Genomic DNA, 9,459 nt, shown 5'->3' on the forward strand with positions numbered 1-9,459 from the left:
TCTCCTTGTATTCAGTTTTGACTAATGTACACATTTCTGCTGGCAATCTCTCTGAATATAATGCATTTTTGTACATTATTTTCATGAATATATTCATCTTATGCACATTTTTATGCATTGTTTGTGAATATTGGTCGGTGGGAGAAGTGCATTGCAAAATTTGGACAAGGGCAAATTTTGGAAGATGGCTGTGTTTTGGTCCTCATATTGTTTCAGAAAGTGCGCATCTGATAAATTTGACTTGAAATGCGAACCAAATCAACTTTGTGCCATGCCTAGAGTTGGCCATCTCTCCTCTACTTATGCTTCTCATAGATTTCCGAGTCTCATTCCACAGCTGACTCTGACACCTTCCCTTTGCACTTGAAAAGAACATAAAGAGCCCCGCTAAATCATCCCATATTGCGCAGACTTCTATGGCCCACAGTGCCACAGGGGCCTATGGGAAGTCCAGAGACAAGGCATGAGCACTCTCCCATGCTCTCCAGGACATGAAATTCAGGGGCATACTGGCTCTGACCAGTGGTGGCTGGTTCCCATTTTGACCAGTAGGGTGGGAGATTGGGAGTACAACAGTAAGTAGAGCCAGAGCCAATGATAGGCTGGGGAGTTGGGGACAGCACAGTAATTAGACATCACTGAGAAGTGTGACTGTTGCTCCTGACCTACACCGCCACACTAAAGTCTAGTACAGCCTTTCCCAACTAGTGGGCCACCAGATGTTGTTGGACCACAACTCCCATCAGCCTCAGCCAGCATTGCCAATGGTCAGGAAAGATAGGAATTGTGGTCCAACAACATCTGGTGGCCCACTAGTTGGGAAACACTGGTCTAGTAAAAGAACAATTTCCAGAGTTCCTCAGGTAGAGGGGTTGGTTTTTACATCACTATGGGAAAGGTAGCTTTGTGAGTAGTATAGGAGTCTCCTAACGACTCTAGATACCTTCACAAACTACAGGATGCTTTGGGGGAAGCCATGACTGTTTAAAGTGGTATGATGCTGCTTTAAATGTATAGTGCAGATGAGGCCTAAGACTCTATGTGCCTTACCTTCACTTCTTCACCTGGGTTGCCTTTTCACTGAGGCTGCTTACCTTGTGAACACAGCTTTGTACAGCCAGAGTGAAGTTTTAGTTCTTTAGTCTGAAACTAGTGTGGCCACATTTGCTGCTTTACAGAGCACAGTCCTCTGCTTTTTTAAATTATTATTTTTTATTTGCAACCTTAACAAAGAAAGCCAAGAATGATTAAAGATAAATAAGAAATAATATGTGAACAACAACAGTCCACCAGCTCACATTACAGATACAATGACCATCAGTGCATCCATCTTAAATTAAATGTTTAAAACCTCCAAATAGATCTCCACACGAAATTAACGTCTGTATGAAATACGTTGAAATGTAACCAGGGCAGTGAGGTCCTCAGACCATTGTGTGATAGATGGTGGGTATTTATCCTCCCAGGCTCAAAGTATAAGTCTCTTAGCTACCATAAGGGCTTGCAGCATCCACGTTTGTTGTTTTGCTGTTAATCCCCATACTACAGGAGTATAATTTAAAAGTACAGGAACATCTGCAAATTTGAAGGGATTTTGCCGATACAAAAGTGATACAGACAATAACTTCAGACAGTCCTCTATTTGAAGGCATCCTCTCTTTGAAGAACTGTCCAGTCCAAGGCTGGATGAAAGATAAAGAAACCTAAGAAGGGAGAGCAGAAGAGTTTTGAACTGGGGATGGAGAAGGAATCAATTTGCTTTGCTTTTCACAGTAGACCAATCTGAGCTGACACTCCTGAACTTGTTTATGGACTGGAATGCAACTCCCAGCTGGATTACACACGTCTCCAAATTTGTGATGCATTTTTGGTGTGCAAAAACATGAGGACTGAAACACGTGCATTACATAACGTATGAACATGAAACACATATTTTAATGGTGAATGCATGGAAAAAACATTCTACATTAAAAACTGGGCACAACATACATATGGAATGCGATGGGACGGAATGGGAATGAACAGCATGCAGTGGGATGGAATCAGATGCAATGGCAATGGAATGGGCCTATGACTGAGTGCCAAGGAGATGAAAACAGGAGGGGATTAACTGCTCAGCCCATCTGGACCTTGAAAGTTCCTGTCAACACCTGATCTACAGACGGGTCACTTAGTCACAGTTAGGAATGGACGAGAATTCAACTTAAGTCAGATTTTGACACTGGATTTTACAATAGTTCGCATGCTCACTCTGTCTATGGAGCGACCGTGCTTTTGCAAACTCAGTGGCTTTTCCTCAACTCCAAATTTGCATTAGGTGAGAATTCCACTTAAGTTGCCCTCACTGCCCTGTAAGGAAGTATGAAATATTGGGGATTTTTAATTTTTTATTCATCTCAGTGAACCAGAGTTTGGAAACCTGCAATAGCAAAAAATCCTGGGAAACAGCCTCTGTGAACTCTGAGTAGCTACATATCTTAGAAGCCTGAGGGTATAGACATCCTGACTCTCATGGAAATTTGGGGGATGTTGTCCCAGTGAGAAGTGCTCCTGACAAAGACAGAAATAGTCTGCATTGTGTTTATGATAATCTTGACCTTTAGAAGGAGACAGGATAGCCGATTACCTGAAACATCAGGAATTTACAGTTGGGAGTCATTATTTGGGAATTTATCTGGGAATAGTTTCTGGGAAGAACCAGATTCCTCGACCGGTAATCCTAAATCCTTCTATTGTCTTTACCTGTCACGTCCACATCTCCCTGGTCATGTTTGTTGTTGTTATATGCCTCCAAGTCGACTACGACTTATGGCGACCCTATGAATCAGTGACCTCCAAGAGCATCTGTCATGAACCAAACTGTTCAGATCTTGTAAGTTCAGGTCTGTGGCTTCCTTGATGGAATCAATCCATCTCTTGTTTGGCCTTCCTCTTTTTCTACTCCCTTCTGTTTTTCCCAGCATTATTATATTTTCTAATGAATCATTGTTCATGTCCCTTTTTTGGGCAAGGTTTTGGAGCGGGTGGTTGCCAGCCAACTCCAGGCGCTCTTGGATGAAACCGATTATCTAGATCCGTTTCAATCTGGTTTCAGGCCCGGTTTTGGCACCGAAACAGCCTTGGTCGCCCTGTATGATGACCTTTGTCGGGAGAGGGACAGGGGGAGTGTGACTCTGTTGATTCTCCTTGATCTCTCAGCGGTGTTTGATACCATCGACCATGGTATCCTCCTGGGGAGACTTGCGGAGTTGGGAGTCAGGGGCACTGCTTGGCAGTGGTTCCGCTCCTACTTCGCGGATCGTCACCAGAAGGTAGTGCTTGGGGAACATCACTCGACACCATGGACTCTCCATTGTGGAGTCCCCCCGGGATCGGTCTTGTCCCCCATGCTTTTCAACATCTACATGCAGCCGCTGGGTGCGGTCATCAGGAGTTTTGGAGTGCATTGCCATCAGTACGCTGATGACACGCAGCTCTATTTCTCCTTTTCATCTTCCTCAGGTGAGTCTGTTGATGTGCTGAACCGTTGCCTGACCGCGATAATGGACTGGATGAGAGCTAATAAACTGAGACTCAATCCAGACAAGACCGAGACATTGTTGGTGAACGCCTTCCCTGCTCAGATGGTGGATGCTTACCCTGTTCTGGATGGGGTTACACTCCCCCTGAAAGAACAGGTACGTAGTTTGGGGGTTCTTCTCGACTCTTCCTTGTCTCTCGAGGCCCAAGTGGCCTCGGTGGCATGGAATGCGTTTTACCATCTTTGTCTGGTAGCCCAACTACGCCCCTATCTGGACAGGGACGACCTCGCCTCCGTTGTCCACGCTCTGGTAACTTCAAGATTGGATTACTGTAATGCGCTCTACGTAGGGCTGCCCTTGAAGACAGTTCGGAAGCTTCAGCTGGTGCAGAACGCAGCTGCCAGATTATTGACGAGGACCAGTCGGTCTTCGCATATAACACCTGTCCTGGCGCGTCTGCACTGGCTTCCTATTTGCTTCCGGGCGAGATTCAAGGTGCTGGTTTTGACCTATAAAGCCTTACACGGCGTGGGACCTCAATACCTTGTGGAACGCCTCTCTCGCTATGAACCTACCCGCTCACTTCGTTCAGAATCTAAGGCCCTCCTCCAGGTACCAACCCATCGGGAAGCCCGGAGGGTGGTTACTAGATCTAGGGCCTTTTCTGTGGTGGCCCCTGAGTTGTGGAACAGCCTCCCCGAAGAGGTACGCCTGGCGCCTACACTTCCATCTTTTTGGTGCCAGGTAAAGACCTTTTTATGCTCCCAGGCATTTTAATCTTCTTAATCTTTTTTAATCTTTTAATCTGTATTTTTAATTTTTGTAGTATTTATTTTGTTTTTGCTGTGCCTTTTGTTGTTTGTTTGTATATGTTTTTGTATTTTTATTATGATATATTGTATTTTATCTTGTTTGTTCACCGCCCTGAGAGCTATTTTGCTAAGGGCGGTATATAAATTGAAATAATAAATAAATAAATAAATAATAAAATAAAATAAATAAAATCATGTCTTCTCATGATGTGTCCAAAGTATGATAACCTCAGTTTCATCATTTACATGGGCTTTAGTTTAGTTAGAAAAAAGTATAAAACACTGGGAGTTTGAAAGGGTTGTCAGTTCCTCTTCCTGGAGGGCTCCAACGGCTGCCTTACTTCATGATGCACCTCAGCTACATTGGAACAAAAGCTGAACCTCAGAGTTAAGGATTTGGGTGAGATCTTTCAAATGTAGCGCTGGTTATATGAGGGCAGAGCTTTGGCTCATCGGGCTAGATATGAAAGTCTTTCAGCCTTAGACTCACAGCAACTGTTCAGGAAAGGTATACCCAACTCTTGAGCTCCCTTCTTTTCTTTTTCCCTCTGTATGGATGATCTGAACTTGGAAATGTACATACGGTTTCACTTCATTGCTTTTAGCCTGTCTAGCTCTGTAGAACGAACAAACGAATAATAGTTAGAACGCTGCTGGCTATTAATTGTAATTATAAACTGCAGTGTTTTTCCTTGAATCCTCTTTTAATAAAAACCAATCCTTATTTTACTTTCTATGTGTGTTATTTGGTCAAGGGTAGAGATATGCACGCTTTAGGGGTAACGTGTGGATTAACTCCAGCAAAAGATCTCGCTACCCTCGCAATAAGGGCACTTCAATTTCTAGTGAGCAATGCTCATGAGGAGGTTCAAAGATCCATTCATAACAGCCCCCTTCATCATGATATGGTGGGCTGAGTTACCTCCCCCTGCCTTGAAATGTACATAGAGCTGAAGGAGCACAATACGCTTTCCAAGGCTCAAAGTGGCACCTGAGCAGCTGGAGCGAAAACAGAGCAACCAAGGATGTAGGAGAGAAAGCAGAGAGGGTGGGAAGGAAAGGGGAATGACCTGGAAGATTGGGGCAGCAGGGGAGCCAAGAGGAGGAGAGAGAGGAGTGCTGAACCTCTGCCTGCAGTCTTATGAGCATGTTGGGGGTGCTCCTGCCATGGCTCTGCAGCCCTCCGCTGCTGCCGCTGAGGTGCTGCTGCTTGCTCCAGAGCATGCCACGTAAGGATGCCTCCTCTTCCTCCATCATCTAGCCTGGATTGGAGCCACTTTTTCCTTCCACTCTTTGCTTCCACCCTTCTGCTGGCAGGCATTTAAAGGGTTAATACTGCTGAGATTAATAGGCAAGCCTAGAGCATTTCCTTAACATGGGCACTGAGTCAGGGGCCAAGTTGAGGAGCCTCTCTGGGCTTGCCTTTTGGACTCTGTGGTATTAATCCTTTACATTTTCTTCCAACCTCCAGGGTGGGTGGGTGGTCAAACCAGTCAAATGCAGAAGATAGCGGAAACAAACAAAAAACCCTGGACAGAACAGCCCTCCAATTTGCCAGAATTGGATTGGATTGGCATCCACAAGGGGTTCCCATCCCTAGTCACAGTTTTCCCCATTACTGTGAGGTGTATTGTATAATTTAAATTGCAATATATTTTTTTCTCAGTTTCAGCTATCCCTGTGACTTAGATGTGCTGTCTTTATGGAAATCTGTGTGGGTCCCTTTTTTGCACTTTTTTTGTTTTGGTGATGTGTGACCCTAAGACAAAAGCCTGTAACTAGGCTGTCCATTGGTAGGAAGGTTCATATGGAAAAAGGACTGTGTTGGCCCATTGTCAATGGGAGGTTTTAAGGCAGAGGTTTGGTGGGCTGGCTACACAACTTCTCAAAAGACCAGACTTTGCCAAGGGCATTATAACATTTCCCTTTACCCCAGCAGTCATGTTTTTATATAGCCACAAGAGTGGCTGTATACTATAGTTAGCATGCATTTTTTGCATTCCACAATGTTAAATTGAAAATACCCCCCATGCCATTCTGATCCTTCCCATAAGCTCATTTCAAAACAAAACTTTACAAAACTTATAGTCCTGAACTCAGAAGTGCTTGCTTAAGAACCTTCTAAATTTTCATGGTGATCACCCAACAGTCAGAGAGAATCAAGAGTTCAAAGTGTAAAAAGAGAGAGAAAAACTAGATCCCTTTTGGAGTATTTTCTGTCAGAGTTCTCATAATTTGTTGAAATTAGTTAAAAATCAGCCATGTTCACAGAGTACCTGTAATCCTATTACTGACCTTGCCCCATACTCTGACCTTCATCTTGTGCAGTTTAAACGTTAAAAAAATGCCTGGCTGATTTTTAATTAATTTAAAATGTTTTGGATTGAACTCAATGAAGTCAGGCATGCTCAGTAAGAACCAACTGTCAGTGTTCTAAAAGCCAGACTCACAGCTGCTGGGCTTGCCTAATCGGGGGCCACACCCACACCAGCTTTGATTTCACTTGAGACAGTCATGGCTTCACCCAGAAAATCCTGGGAAGTGTACTTTGTGAAGGGTACTGAGAGGAGACTCCTATTCCCCTGACAGAGCTTCAGTGGCCAGAGTGGTTTAACAGTCAGCTGCTCGGATTGAAGCTCAGTGAAGGGAACAGGGCCTCTCCTAGTAACTCTCAGCACCCTTCACTAACTACACCTCCCAGGATTATTTGGGAGAAGCCACGGCTGCCTAAAGTGAAATAAACGTTCTTAAACCTCAATGCTTTTTGCCTATTAGTTAATATAAGTATATAGTCGTAGGGTAGCCCATTAGTCTGGTCTGCTTCTGCCCCTTTAACAGAAGTTTGCTCGGCAGAATCTGAAACTTTTTTAAGGCATGGACCTAAACTTCACTTCAGCAGGTGATTTTTATTATTATTATTATTAGTTAACAAGATTATTATACCTGTTGGTTGAAATAAAACCTTCAAGGGGTTTAAAAAAATAAAAATAAAACATCTGACATCACTAAAAGACAGTTAAAAACAGGGGCTTCAACCATTCAGAGCAAACCTACATTAAAGGGACAGTGACAGGAGCCAGTTCAAAAGTTGGCAACCCAAAAATAAATGGTTTAGAGAGGAGAGAAATCATACGTACATCAAAGAATTTTTAAACTCCTTCCTTCCTTCCTGTGTTCAACACCTTGCCCGGATTCAAAACCTCGGAGCTTCTGAACAACGCCCACAGCTATCCTGTTCCTCACTAGAGTAAAACCATTTGAAAATGACGCTGTCGTATTTATTTTTTTATGGGTTGTTTGTGAGTGTGCATGTGAGTGGAAGAATGGAGGGGAAAAGGGGTCACACCATTATCTCAGGAATATAGATTTAAGACAAGGTTATTTACATTTGAAAAAAAATAGATTGCTTGTCTAACAGCAAAACATTGGTGTGTGTCATTAAATGATAAGAAGTGAATTCTATGCCAGCATATCAGCTCACTTCATAACCCCAAGCACATTTTTTATCCTTTTGACATTACCATAATTTAAACTCAGCGAAGTTACATTCAGATTTTGCTACTTTTAAAATGTGTGCTTTTTATATACCGTTTCTATAGACTAGAGGGGAAATCCAAACCTGCCATTCAAGGTAAAAAATGTGTTAAATATAAGAATACTTTGGCAGGATGAGTCCCAAAGGCCATCCCCTTGTTTGTCAGAGGCCTGCCAGATGATTCTGCAATGCTCACAAGCAGAGTATGTGGGCAATAGACCACTCATGGAAAGCTGCCTTCTATGGACAAAGGAAGCTTCCTTATACCCAGGGCCGGCTCTAAAGGGTGGCCAGGTGAGGCCCTGGCTGAGGGGTGCTGGGGCTACAGGGGCCCCTAAGGGGCCCCTGTGCTTTCCTTCTGCAATCTGCCGTGATCACAGGGCAGGAGCTTCCGAGCCGCCCGCCATTCCCCTGCTCCACTTACCTTTCTCTGTGCTGTTTTTTTGCAGCTGCGCACAGTGTGCGCACAGGGTTGCCATCAATCAAGATGGCGGCTGAAGTTTCCCTGAGGGGCTGAAGCCTCTGCCACCATCTTGGTTGATGGCAGCAATGCTCGTGTGTAGCACACATGTGTGCCATCAACCAAGATGGTGGAAGAGGCTTCAGCCCCTCAGGGAAACCTCAGCTGCCATCTTGATTGATGGCAACCCTGCGTGCATACTGTGCGTAGCTGCAAAAGCAGAAACGTACGTTGAGCGAGGGAATGGTGGGTGGCTTGGAAGCTCCCACCCTGCAATCTTTGGTACCAATCCTGCCGCGAATCGCAGAAGGGGAGTGCCAAGGCCCAGGGCAGGCTGGTTCCCAAGGGCCCCAGCATGTCTGGGGCCAGCCCTGCTTATACCATATCAGACTATTCATCCATCTAGCTCATGGTTGTCCAAACTGACTGGTGATGGCTCTCCAGGGTTTCAGACAGGGAACCTTTTCCCAGCCCTATCTGGAGCTGTTGGGTTGAACGTGGGACCATCTGCATGCAAAGCATGTGCTCTTCCATGTCCATTCCTGGCCTGGGTAGATGGATAGTGTCAACTCTGGAAGAAGCTGTCCAGGGAATCTGGCATTCCATGCTACCAAAGAGCCTTATGGAATAACATATGACTTATTTTACAGAAGACAATCCTGTTTGGAGGTGTTCTCCATTTGAAGAGCAATATCCCAGAATCCCAGAATAGTAGAGCTGGAAGGGGCCTGTAAGGCCATCAAGTCCAACCCCCTGCTCAATGCACGAATCCAGCTTAAAGCATACCCCACTGGTGGCTGTTCAGCCTCCTTTTGAATGCCTCCAGTGATGGACAGCTCATCACCTTCCTTGGTCATTGGTTCCATTGTTGTACTGTTCTTAGGAAGTTTTTCCTGATATTCAGTCAAGATCCGGCTTCCTGTAACATGAGCCCATTATTCTGCATCCTGCACTCTGGGACAATCAAGAAGAGATCCCAGCCCTCCTCTATGTAACGACCTTTCATGTACTTGAAGAGTGCTATCATATCTCCCCTCAGTCTTCTCTTCCTAAGGCTAAACATGCCCAGTTCTTTCAGTCTCTTCTCATAGGGCTTTGTTTCCAGTCCCCTGATCATCCGCATCGTCCTCC

Source organism: Rhineura floridana, chromosome 8, assembly GCF_030035675.1.
Source record: "Rhineura floridana isolate rRhiFlo1 chromosome 8, rRhiFlo1.hap2, whole genome shotgun sequence".
NCBI classification, from domain to species: domain Eukaryota; kingdom Metazoa; phylum Chordata; class Lepidosauria; order Squamata; family Rhineuridae; genus Rhineura; species Rhineura floridana.